At 42.2% G+C, this 13,165-nt stretch overlaps 1 long non-coding RNA gene across 1 annotated transcript; it reads left to right on the top strand.

The window, feature by feature from the left end:
• Nucleotides 1-1,132: 1,132 nt before the first annotated feature.
• On the top strand, nt 1,133-8,996 carry LOC110013420. The gene is made up of 3 exons (XR_002874207.1): nt 1,133-1,244; nt 8,197-8,276; nt 8,355-8,996. It is a non-coding gene; the product is annotated as an uncharacterized LOC110013420 (long non-coding RNA).
• The last annotated feature ends 4,169 nt before the right edge of the window (nt 8,997-13,165 follow it).

Below are 13,165 nucleotides of genomic sequence, written 5' to 3'. Positions count from 1 at the left end.
CACCCCTTGTGGGCCTTCTTTTTTCCCCGGGGTTCCCCCCTCCTGGGCGGGGGCGGCGGGCCACTGCCTTGCTCCTCCCTGGACCAACCGTGGGCCGGGCGGATGGCTGCCTGGAGTGCGGAGCGGGTCTCCCTTGGGGGGTCCTGGCTCGTACCTGGGGTTGGGGCGGGGGGATGCCCAGAACTCCTGGGTGGTGGTGGGGTGCTCGTTTGGGGCTGTGGGTGTCCCTCTCCGGTGGGGCCCTGCGTTGGGTTCTCCCGGCGCGGCGGGGGGGCTGTTCTCCTGGTTGGGCTGGGGCGGCGCTCTCTTTCCCTCCGTGCCTCCCTGCTCTCTGGCTCTGGGGGCCTTGCGGCGGTCCTGCTGGCCCTGGCCTGGGTGGCGGGCTTGGTCGCCCGGGCGGCGGTTGTTCCCTGCCGGTTCCCGTGTGGCGTTGGGGGGATTCCGGCTGCCACTGCTGCTGCGGTGGGGGTCTTGGGGTGGGGATGGCTGGGCGCTCTCCCTCCTTCTTTACACATTCCACCATCCATTTTAGAAGAACATGAGCACTCACCTGAGCACAGGTGTTGGCTCACCTTTGCACTGGCAGTTTGCGTGACTGAATGACTGAAATGTTTCACACTAGTTGGTTTTAAGGCATAAGTATGCGTGTGAACACAATCCGTTTTGTGTACATGTCGACAGATGGACATTTTTGCAGCTAGCAGGTATGTTTGACACTTGGGTGTGTGTGTGGACAGGCTCCGCCCTTTTTGTACTGCATTTGAGCCTTACCATGGTGATTAACAACCAGTAAACTTGTTGCTTTATGCTGCTTCATGGTCTTATCCCCCTTCCCCTCCTATTATCACCCCCTACCCCCCCTCTCTCTAACATCCCTCTCTCATCTTCCCTTCTTTCCTTTTCCGTCCGGTCCAACACCAAAGATCTTCAAACATGTTTGAAATTAATAAAGTTTGGCCTCAATTACAAAAGGGGTTTATTCAGACATACCTTTGGTTTGTCTGAAGATTATTAACCCCTCTTGTTAAAGTAAAATATGTCCAACACAAGAGGCCTTCAGCTCTCATCTGTTTGCCCAGCTGTTGGACAGGACAAGTTAAAAAAAAAGAAAAAAAAACAAAAAGAAAAAAACAGCGACATGTCAGTCAAGGGGAAGGGAGGCGGGACATCCCTGAAATCCAGAAGCTCATTGGCTGCCGAATAACACCGAGTCTAACGTCAACAGTACAGTTTAGAATGTGCCGGTAAGTTTTTCATATCTTTTACTATATTAAACGATCAAACTTGTACTTTATTTAACCAGAGGACACCAGCACAGTCAGATGAGGAGCTCCACCAGTAGCTGCTAGTGAAAAAAGATGTTGGAAAGTTAGATGTTGCATGACAAACTATCATCATTGTTCTCCTGTTTTAGCGTGCTAGCTAGCTCAATGCTAGCAGTTCGGTAAAGTTAGAAAGATATTCACAGATTCGGACTTCCGGCCTCAATAACTCTTCCGATAAACGTTCAAATGTACCAGCAAGTATCTAATTCCTTTTGTATTTACCCAGAGAGTGAACTACAATTTCACTTCAAAAGAAAAAAGATCGTTTTTTCACCTTTTGATCAAAATTGTTCTCTTCGAGGTGTAAATGCAGACACGCAGCGAGCCGGCAGCCAAGGGACCGTCAACAAGGTGCAACCTCTGTGAAACACCATTCTATAAAAATCGATACTCTTTTGAAAAGTGAATACATCTCTACATTTATATGAACTGGTAATGAATATCTGTCAGCATATTCATGCTAAAATAATTATTTTATGTGTCTTTCTTTATTATATTTTATTGCACATATTTTTCACATTTATTAGAGACAAGAATCATAATTAAAGTGATCAATAGCTTTTAAAAATACTGAAGCTTCAGTCACCAAACTTTCTGTACTAAGTATTCATGACCTTATTGTCCGACTACAACAAAGACTTGGTCAGAAATTAACTTTGTTTATGTTTTTCTATTAGTCATATAGACTAATAGAAAAACATAAACAAAGCATTTTTTTTGACCAATTCTTTGTTGTAGTCGGACAATAAGGTCAAGATTAATCAGTACAGTAAGTTTGGTGACTGTAGCTTAAGTATCTTCAGAGCTATTGAGGATTTTTGACCGAATATGATCCATATTTCTATATGACTAATAGAAAAACATAAACAAAGTTCATTTCTGACCAAGTCTTTGTCGTAGTCGGACAATAAGGTCATGATTAATCAGTACAGTAAGTTTGGTGACTGTAGCTTTAGTATCTTCAGAGCTATTGATGATTTTGGACCGAATATGATCCATATTTCTATATGACTAATAGAAAAACATAAACAAAGTTAATTTCTGACCAAGTCTTTGTTGTAGTCGGACAATAAGGTCATGAATACTTAGTACAGAAAGTTTGGTGACTGAAGCTTCAGTATTTTTAAAAGCTATTGATCACTTTAATTATGATTCTTGTCTCTAATAAATGTGAAAAATATGTGCAATAAAATATAATAAAGAAAGACACATAAAATAATTATTTTAGCATGAATATGCTGACAGATATTCATTACCAGTTCATATAAATGTAGAGATGTATTCACTTTTCAAAAGAGTATCGATTTTTATAGAATGGTGTTTCACAGAGGTTGCACCTTGTTGACGGTCCCTTGGCTGCCGGCTCGCTGCGTGTCTGCAAATGACGTCACTTCCTGTGACGTCATTTCCGGGTGAGCTATTCCCAGTGCTAGTTGTGTGACTGCTGTCCTCTTGTTTGGCATTAGCCTTACTACTATTGCTTACTCTAAGGGTTATCTGGGTTAATATTCACATCTAGTACCTTTTATTAGCGAATTCACCACTGTTAAACCGCTTGCTGTTCACTTTTCTCATTTTGCTAAATAAACCACTTCTCTTTACTTAAACACCGCTAGCCTTAGCTTAGAACCTAGTATGGCCACCACCACTCCTTCCGCCTCTCCTCCTCTCTCCTGCCCCATGTGCCATATGTTTAGTGATGATCCTGCCTCCTTTAGTGAAGATAGGGGTAGGTGTGTTAAGTGTAGTCTTGTGTTAGACTTGGAGGCCAGGCTGGAGCAGTTAGAAGCGCGGCTCCGCACAGTGGAAGCTAAGCCGGCTAGCCAGGTCGTTACTCGTAGCGCGGGCCGCGCTACCAGGGCTAACTTAGCTAGCACCCCAGCGCCCTCCCAACAGCCGGGAGACAGTCAGGGGTTTGTACCGGTTGGGAGGAAACATAGTGCTAAACGCAAAAACTTAGAGCACCCGAGACTCCACGTTAGTAATAGGTTCTCCCCCCTCAGCGACACACCCGCTGAACACTCAACTCTGGTTATAGGCTCTTCTGAAGTTAGAAACGTGGAGCTCCCAGCGGGTACAGTCAGGTGTTATCCGGGGGCCAGAGTTGGTGACATCGAGGGGAACCTTAGGATGTTAGCTCAGTGTAAGTCCAGGTTCCGTCGAGTCGTGATTCACGCAGGCGGTAATGATGCCCGACGGAGACAATCAGAGGTGGTTAAGTTAAACGTAACTTCGGTGTGTAAACTGGCTAAGACGATGTCCGACACTGTAATTTTCTCTGGTCCCCTGCCGAACTTAGTCAGTGATGAAATGTACAGCCGCTTTTCATCATTTAACCGCTGGCTTTCTAGATGGTGCCCAGAAAACGGCGTTGGTTTTGTGGATAACTGGAGCGCGTTTTGGGGGAAGCCCGGTCTCATGCGGAGAGACGGCGTCCATCCCACCCGGGACGGTGCCGCTCTTCTTTCTAGAAACATTTCTGCTAGCCTTAGTCTGTTAACCTGACAATCCAGAGACGAGACCCGGGCGCAGAGCAGCAGTGTAAAACGCTCCTCTGAGCCTCCCTTAGGGTTAGTGCCGGTGCAAAACCCATGCAGGGAAAGTCAAGCAGGTCCTAGCTTTAGCTTATGTGCTGAAAGACAAATGAAAGGAGCGCGTCTTAGAAACCTTAAAGTGACAGACAGCAGTTCTCACAAGCAGAATTATGATGTCATTAAATGCGGTTTATTAAACATTCGATCCATTTCCTCCAAGTCCCTATTAGTCAATGAGTTAATTACTGATAACAATCTTAGTCTTTTAGCCTTAACAGAAACTTGGCTCCATCAGGATGACTATGTTAGATTGAATGAAGCAACCCCCCCCACTTATGCTAACTATCAGAAATCCAGGATTTCAGGGAAAGGAGGTGGTTTGGCAGTAATATCACAGTCTAGCTTACTTCTCAGTCCTAAAGTTAAAAATGCTTATAATTCATTTGAAAGCATCATATTGTCTTTAAGTCACCCAAACAGGAAAACTCGAAAACCTGTTTTACTCATAATTATTTATCGCCCCCCCGGCCCATATTCAGAATTTTTAACTGAGTTTTCCGACTTCCTATCGACTATTGTCTTAGATTCTGATCAAATTATAATATTAGGGGATTTTAATATTCATGTTGATGACCCCAGTGACTGTCTAGGAAATGCTTTTGCAGCTTTATTAGATGGTGTTGGTTTCACCCAAAGTGTGAATGAACCCACTCACTGTCATAAGCACACCCTGGATCTTGTTCTAACCCATGGTATAGAGATCAGCCAGCTGAGTGTCCTTCCTCTTAACCCCATCATTTCTGATCACTTTATGATTACCTTCCAGTTTAGATTAGAACATCCTTCTGCCCCAGTGAATAAGAAACAACTTAGAAGAACCTTAACTGACCGTTCTGTGTCTGAGTTTAAACACACAGTTCAGCCAGTACTTAGTGATATTCTGAGAAAATACTCTGAGACCAGCTCCCATATTATCAGTCCTAATATAAATGACCACTTTGTTAATGATGCCTTACAAGCCCTCAGGAGTACACTCGATGTTGTTGCCCCCTTGAAACCTAAGTTCGTCAGACAAAACCGAGTAGCACCGTGGTTTAACGCTGAAACTCGTTCTCTTAAACGAGAAACCCGTAAGTTGGAAAGAGAATGGCGTCGCTCCGGTTCAGAGCAGTCTCTGGATATCTGGAAACATAGCCTATTAAATTATAAAAAAGCTCTGCGTAGAGCTAGAAGCCAGTACTATTCAACCTTAATATCAGAGAATGGAAACAATCCAAGATTTCTTTTTAGCACTATAGCTAAATTAACTCGCAGTCAGAGCTCAGTAGAACCACATGTTCCTGTTTCTCTCAGCTCTGATGATTTTCTTACATTTTTCGATAGTAAAATCTCAAATATTAGACATAAGTTAAATCAAGTTATTCCTACTATCAGCCCAGAACAGGCTGAAGCGGTAGAAATGGAGGCATCCATAGAAACCTCTGTAACATTAGACTGCTTCACTGCTGTGGATCAAGCGGAAATAACATCAATTATTACGTCCTCCAAATCCTCAACGTGTCTGTTAGACCCAATTCCCACTAGACTTTTTAAAGAAACTTTTCCCCTAATTAATGATCCCATATTAACAATGATAAATGCCTCTCTGGAAACGGGTTACGTGCCACAGTCTTTTAAATATGCAGTTGTTAAACCTCTTCTGAAAAAGCCCAGTTTGGATCCTAGCATCTTGGCCAACTATAGACCGATATCAAACCTGCCCTTTATTTCTAAAATCCTAGAAAGAGTTGTAGTTAAGCAGCTTTACTGCCACCTACAGGACAACAGCCACTTTGAAGACTTTCAGTCGGGGTTTAGACCTCACCACAGTACGGAAACTGCACTAGTTAGAGTCTCTAATGACTTGTTATTGGCCTCAGAAAAGGGACTACTTTCTATTCTGGTCCTGTTAGACCTCAGTGCAGCCTTTGACACTATCGACCACAGTATTTTATTCCATAGACTAGAGCAGGACATAGGGATCAGAGGATCTGCTCTCCAGTGGTTTAAATCCTATCTGTCCGATAGGTATCAGTTCGTTAATGTAAATGGCCATTCCTCTCAGTGCACTCGAGTCAACTATGGAGTCCCACAGGGCTCAGTCTTGGGACCGATCCTGTTTACGCTTTATATGTTACCCCTAGGAAACATAATCAGGAAACACAGCATTAATTTTCATTGTTATGCCGACGATACGCAGTTGTATTTATCCATGAAGCCTGACCAGAATGACCAGATAGAGAAACTGAACGCCTGCATCAGTGACATCAAGACCTGGATGACAATTAATTACTTCCTCTTGAACCCAGAAAAAACTGAGGTCATTATACTTGGTCCTAAAAACCTCAGAGATGCTCTGTCTGCTCAGATAGTCTCCCTGGATGGTATAAGTATAGCCCCCAATTCCACAGTTAGAAACCTTGGGGTTTTACTTGACCAGGATTTATCATTTAAGGCTCACATATCTCAGGCATGTAGAACTGCCTTTTTTCACCTGCGGAATATTGCTAAGATCAGAAATATACTTTCTAAGAGTGATGCTGAAAAACTCATCCATGCATTTGCTACGTCGAGGCTGGATTACTGTAACTCCTTGTTAGCAGCGTGTCCTAAGAGTTCCTTAAGAAGTCTCCAGCTTGTTCAGAACGCAGCTGCTAGATTGTTAGCTGGAACTAGCAGAAGAGATCACATCACTCCTGTGTTAGTTTCGCTCCATTGGCTCCCAGTTGATTCTAGAATTAAGTTCAAGATCCTCCTGTTAACCTATAAGGCCTTACATGGAATGGCCCCGTCCTATATTAAGGACCTCATAGTCCCTTACCAACCAATCAGAACACTTCGCTCGCAAAATGCAGGACTGCTTGTGGTTCCTAGATTTAGTAAAAGTACGGTTGGAGGTAGAGCGTTTAGCCACCAAGCCCCTGTCTTATGGAATAAACTCCCAGCTCATGTAAGAGAGGCCGACTCAGTTTCTACATTCAAAGCTAGACTGAAAACATTCCTCTGTGGACAGGCTTATTGTCAGACTAGTTAGTATTCAGAGATTATTTAACTTAATGTTAGTTTGTTTAAATTAAACTTAATAATAACTATTTCTTTTAAAAGGCTGCTAGAAGTTGAAGCTGGGGTAACTATGGTGCACTGGGGTTCTGTCCTCTTTCCTTTTTTACTTCTACCCTTCCTCTCCTCTATTCTTGATCATAATTTATCATTTAGTTCTCCATGCCTCTGTTTGGTGCAGTGATTCATGTATTGTCCCTCTTTTCCTCTCCCCTCCTGGGGAGTGGGAGTGCTTCCAGACCCCAGTTGGCTCATCCGTGCTCCTGTTCCTGACCGTTTACCTCACCTTTGCTCCTGCTCCTACACCTGGCTGTGGATCCTGTCTCTGGCTCATCTCTGGCTCGTCTCTGCTCTGTACCTGACCGAGTACCTCGTCTCTGCTCCTGCTCCTACACCTGGCTGTGGTTCCTGTCTCCGGCTCAACTCGCGCCTTTGACTGTCCCCACAACCACGGCTGGATGAAGCTCGTCTGCTGGACTTTATATATGTAGTTGTAGATTTAGATAAGTTAATTCTTCTCTAAGAGTTCTGGTAAATCGCCTGTCCGTCCTGGGGGAGGATCCCTCCTTCATGTGGGCACCCCTGAGGTTTCTTCGTTTTTTCCGGAATCCGGTTTTTTTGGGAGTTTTTCCTTACCGCGAAGGGGGTCTAAGGGCAGGGATGCCAGTATAGCTTAGTCAGTTTGTTAGTTCATTTTAGTATTTTTCTATTGAACTCTTTGTATTCGTGATCCTTTTGATTTCATGTTTTACTTCGAAGCCCATCGAGACGACTGTTGTTGTTATTTTGGGCTATACAAATAAAATTTAATTGAATTGAATTGAATTTACACCTCGAAGAGAACAATTTTGATCAAAAGGTGAAAAAACGATCTTTTTTCTTTTGAAGTGAAATTGTAGTTCACTCTCTGGGTTAATACAAAAGGAATTAGATACTTGCTGGCACATTTGAACGTTTATCGGAAGAGTTATTGAGGCCGGAAGTCCGAATCTGTGAATATCTTTCTAACTTTACCGAACTAATGCTAGCGGGGTATGTATGCGTCTGCACTATGCAGACTGGCAGAATTCTGGTATCAGTGAATCAGAGCAGAGTAAATTGTAGCAGACCAGCAAAAACGTGCTTTATTCCCCATAAAATTATTCCAGTATTAGACATCAATAGAATTATTAGTTTCTTTTTAATTAGGTGGTGGTTTTAAAATCGACTATTGCTGTATGTCTGTTGTTTTCTATAAGGGCCGTTGTTATGCATGCCATAACAAAAAAGGCAGGAATACTGAGGTAGCAACGAAGTGGATGTCTACAACTTCTTGAAGGTAAAGAAAACAATTTTAATCTTATTTTTTCTCTTCTTTTTTTGGTTAATTGACTTTGCTGGTTTTGTTTCTTTCCAGATGCCGGCCCCAAAGACGTCCCTGGTGTGATGCAAAGGCTGTCCAGCTGGTTCACAGACATCTCCTGTTAACTGAAAGAGAAGCATTTAAAATAGTTGTCCATTTTGACCATGATTGCATTGACAACATGCCCAGGCACACTGTCTGCTTCCCATTTCTCAGTGCCACCTGCACAAAAACAGTGACTTCTCTATCAGCTCACCTCAAGTCTTTTGAGGAGTTTAAAAAACAGTTATTTTAATTTCTCTGAATTGTGGTTCAGAATTTCACAGAATCTAAAACACTTGACTCTGTGTTTCAAAGATCTTTGCAAAACCATCAGTCTTTTGTACAAAACACATTTAATGGTCAAAGATTAAAAAATGAAGCTTTACAAAATACCAGTGGTGATTATTAGCCATTTATTTTCTTAAGGGGTGTAGTATTTTGTAAGGCAGATGAGATCTGTTCACATTGTTAGTTTTTGTCACATCCTGCTGAGATGACATGCATAGATCAGTACATAAATGTTAATGTCTTGGCCATGGTTTTCCGATGTCCCACAAGGGTTGAACAGGTCTGAGAGGAGAGAGGACAAGCCACAGAGGGAACAACTCTAACAGTTTCCTGGGGCCTGTTTCAGAAAGAAGGTTAAGTGTAAACTCTGAGTGCGTTTCCCCATACGTTTTTGTTTGAGCGTTACCGTTTTTCGTTGCAGTCAATTACATATATACAATGAAAACAACATTAGATATTGCTATGTAGATGTTTCATATGTCAAATATTGTCAACAAAGCCTACATCCATGACATGCTCATATTTGACCTGATTGAATTATGTTTTTATACTTCATTTTTAGCTGCTGCCATGTTCTTTTATTCCTGCAGGATTGCATCTACATGAAAATGAAATCAGGGACATTGAATTAGATTAATGTAACAATTACTTTTTGGAAACACAATTTGCTAGCACTGCTTACTTTTTTAATCCCATATAAACCTATACCACTTGATCAATACAAGGGTAGACAAAAGTTCACTTTTAAAAACACAATTGCATGTATTAATATTAAACTGACCAACGTTTGCAAGAGGGGAAGGTTAATAGAAAAAGTCCTCTAAACATTACCGACGTTAAATGCATTTTCCCCCAGATTGGTTCTGTACACTATGCAGCATTTCATGCAATTACACCAGGAATAACACTTCAAAAGTACACCTAAATATCGCCATTTTTTATTTCACATCTTACGCTATTTAAGAAGTTATTACAGCCAATATTTTATAACAATGATTTAAATACAAACTTGCGCATTAACTTTAGCAGCTGTGTTTTCCCACGCTAACTGTCTCTGTTTTGCAGATGCAGCGGTGTTGCTTTTCTTCTGGAATATGTGCTCATATTCACTGTATCTCTGCAGCAGCACGTCAAGTTCAGCTGGCGAAAAATACGCAGACCTCTTTTTTTCCACGGTTGCCATGGTGACTCGTAATATCTGCGCTCCATTGATAATGGCTTCTTATAGTCGCGGTGTGCACACTTACCTCCGAATCAGTCCACTCAGAATTGATTAACCTAACTCCGATCAGCTTCTCTGAAACAGAAAACTCAGAGTTGTTAATCTCTCGATTGACCAACTCAGAGTTCAATATATATATATATATATATATATATATATATATACATATATATCCACCACAACGGCTTATATATATATAAGCCGTTGTGGTGGATGTGGCAGTGCCAAGCGATGGGAACATCAGGAAGAAGGAACATGAGAAACTGGAGAAATACCAGGGACTCAGAGAAGAACTGGAGAAAGCCTGGAAAGTGAAGGTGACAGTGGTGCCTGTGGTAATTGGAGCACTCGGGGCAGTAACCCCCAAGCTGGAGGAGTGGCTACAACAGATACCTGGAAAGACCTCAGACCTCTCAGTCCAGAAAAGCGCAGTGCTAGGAACAGCTAAGATACTGCAGGACCCTCAAGCTCCCAGGCCTCTGGTAGAGGACCCGAGCTTGGAGGAGAAACCACCCGCGGAGGGTGAGAGGGGCGTTAAAATTTATATATATATATATATATATATATATATATATATATATATATATATATATATATATATATATATATATATATATATACACACACCTTAAATGATACTCAGTAGCTGCATATTGTGAAAGTTAACTTCCTTTGTGAACCTGCGATCTTTAAGGTTGAGAATAAAATGGTTTAGGAATACAGTTCAGAATCAGAAAAACTTTATTGATCACACATGTGGGAAATTTGTTCTGGTACCTCAAATAAATAATGTGTTTCTGAATCATAATTTTACTTTTCTTTTCTTTTTTAAATAGGGATGAACTTGATCCCAAACTAGGAAAGGTGGCACTTTTCTTACAGAAATATGTTGCTTTGTTCAATCAATCTGTAATCCCTAAAGATATATTGAGAAACCTTATAAATTATACATGAATGTACTTCTTGAAAAAAATCTTTGATTAATCCTAGTGACAATTCACGGGCAATTATTCCCAGGTTTACATGACTGATCCTGACACTGTGGTAAAAAATTGACTTCGTTAATCCATAGTAGTCATGAAACATGAGGTGATGTTGTTGGATGTACGGCACAACAACGGGCCCCAGGATCTCATCACGGTATCTCTGTGCATTCAAAATGCCATCAATGAAATGCACCTGTGTTTGTCGCCCATAACATATGCCTGCCCATTCCATAACCCCACCACCACCATGGGCTACTCGATCCACAACATTGACATCAGAAAACCGCTCACCCACACGACGCCACACACGCTGTCTGCCATCTGCCCTGAACAGCGTAAACCGGGATTCATCCGTGAAGAGAACACCTCTCCAACGTGCCAGACGCCATCGCATGTGAGCATTTGCCCACTCAAGTCGGTTACGACGACGAACTGGAGTGAGGTCGAGACCTCGATGAGGACGCCGAGCATGCAGATTAGCTTCCCTGAGACGGTTTCTGACAGTTTGTGCAGAAATTCTGTGGTTATGCAAACCGATTGTTTCAGCAGCTGTCCGAGTGGCTGGTCTCAGACGATCTTGGAGGTGGACTTGCTGGATGTGGAGGTCTTGGGCTGGTGTGGTTACACGTGGTCTGCGGTTGTGAGGCCGGTTGGATGTGCTGCCAAATTCTCGGAAACGCCTTTGGAGACGGCTTATGGTGGAGAAATGGACATTCAATTCCCTAGCAACAGCTCTGGTGGACATTCCTGCTATCAGCATGCCAATTGCACGCTCCCTCAAAACTTGCGACATCTGTGGCATTGTGCTGTGTGATACAACTGAAGATTTTCTGATTTTCTGGCCTTTTCTTGTGGCCAGTCTAAGGCACACCTGTGCAATAATCATGCTGTCTAATCAGCATCTTGATATGGCACACCTGTGAGGTGGGATGGATTGTCTTGGCAAAGGAGAAGTGCTGACTATCACAGATTTAGACAGATTTGTGAACAATATTTCAGAGAACTGGTTATTTTGTGTATGTAGAAAATGTTTCACATCTTTGAGTTCATACCATAAACAATGGGAGCAACAACAAATGTCTTGCATTTATATTTTTGGTCAGTGTAGTTTATAGGCATATTCACTGTAATCTAAACATAGTGAAGAAAACAGATTTGGATTTAAGTTGAAACCCTTTTATAGCATGTTTTTTCAACTTTTTTTCCTCTTTGTATTTAAATAATTAGATTTTAATTTTGTGACTGAAAAAAAAATCTTTCAGCATGAAGTCTTATTGAAGAGATTTGAATTTCCAGTTGGTTCGGTTCACTTCAAATAACAAGAGTTTGTCTCTGTTTCATCACTTAAATGCATGTACTGCTTCAAAGTAATTAGTTACATCTTTAATGTTCTGCATGTGACTATAATGTTTGTTGTTGGAGATTTAGTTATTCGTTCATTTTTCTCCAATATTATTTGTTATCACATCAGTGGAAAAGCAACATTTGAAAGGTATCTCATTAGGTTGATCTTAAAACAAAGCTCTGCACATCCTTGGAGTCCAGCTTGAAAAGTCTTGGGGATCTGGAGGAACCCTGGTTCCTTCATCTGTGAGTTTGGTTCTGCTGTGTGTGGATTTTTTTAATGGTTCATAACCCTCACCTATGAACCGAAGGCCAACCTGAGATTAACCCTCAAAATATCAGCCTTTCTGAACTGTTTATCTTCTAACCTCTTATTAAAAAAGGCTTTCTAACCTGAATGAAAACTGTTTCTCTGGCAAACATAGGCTAACCCAATTAGTCAATGCCTTATGTGTGAGTGTGAGTCAAGTTTCAGGGCCGCACACCTCACAAGGGTGTTATGACACCACGCCGTGTTTCTTTAACCTCTCCTGCCCCCCTTTAGGCCTCACCAGGATAGGAATCACAACAGACTTGGGTTACACATGTCCGACAGAGTGTGTGAGCGGTTGTGTGCTTGCTGTTTTTGCTGCTGTCCCCCTCATTTTACCAGGGATTAGCTCTGTATTTTCCTTTCATCAGTTTTCTGATGGATCTCTTTAATATGTTTAAAATATAATCGGGACAAGCGGTGCCCTGTGCGGGTGTTTGCCTGCTAAAGCTTCTTCTACCTGAGCTGGTCTGAAGTGCTTTCACTTAACAAGGAAACACCCACACATGCACGCAAAGGTTGTCCTCAGTTATTACAAAAATCCCTCTCAGTCTGAACATGCAGTGGCCCACAGGCGACTTGAACTTTCATTCAAACCAGACGCAACAGCTCAGACAAGAGGCCGCAAGCAGTGTCAAAGCGGAAAGCAGGGAGGAGGAAAAGCGCAATGTTG

The sequence above is a fragment of the Oryzias latipes genome, chromosome 11, assembly GCF_002234675.1.
Source record: "Oryzias latipes chromosome 11, ASM223467v1".
Lineage (NCBI taxonomy): Eukaryota > Metazoa > Chordata > Actinopteri > Beloniformes > Adrianichthyidae > Oryzias > Oryzias latipes.
The sequence above is the reverse complement of the archived record's forward strand: the minus strand, read 5'-3'. Positions and strand labels throughout refer to the sequence as shown.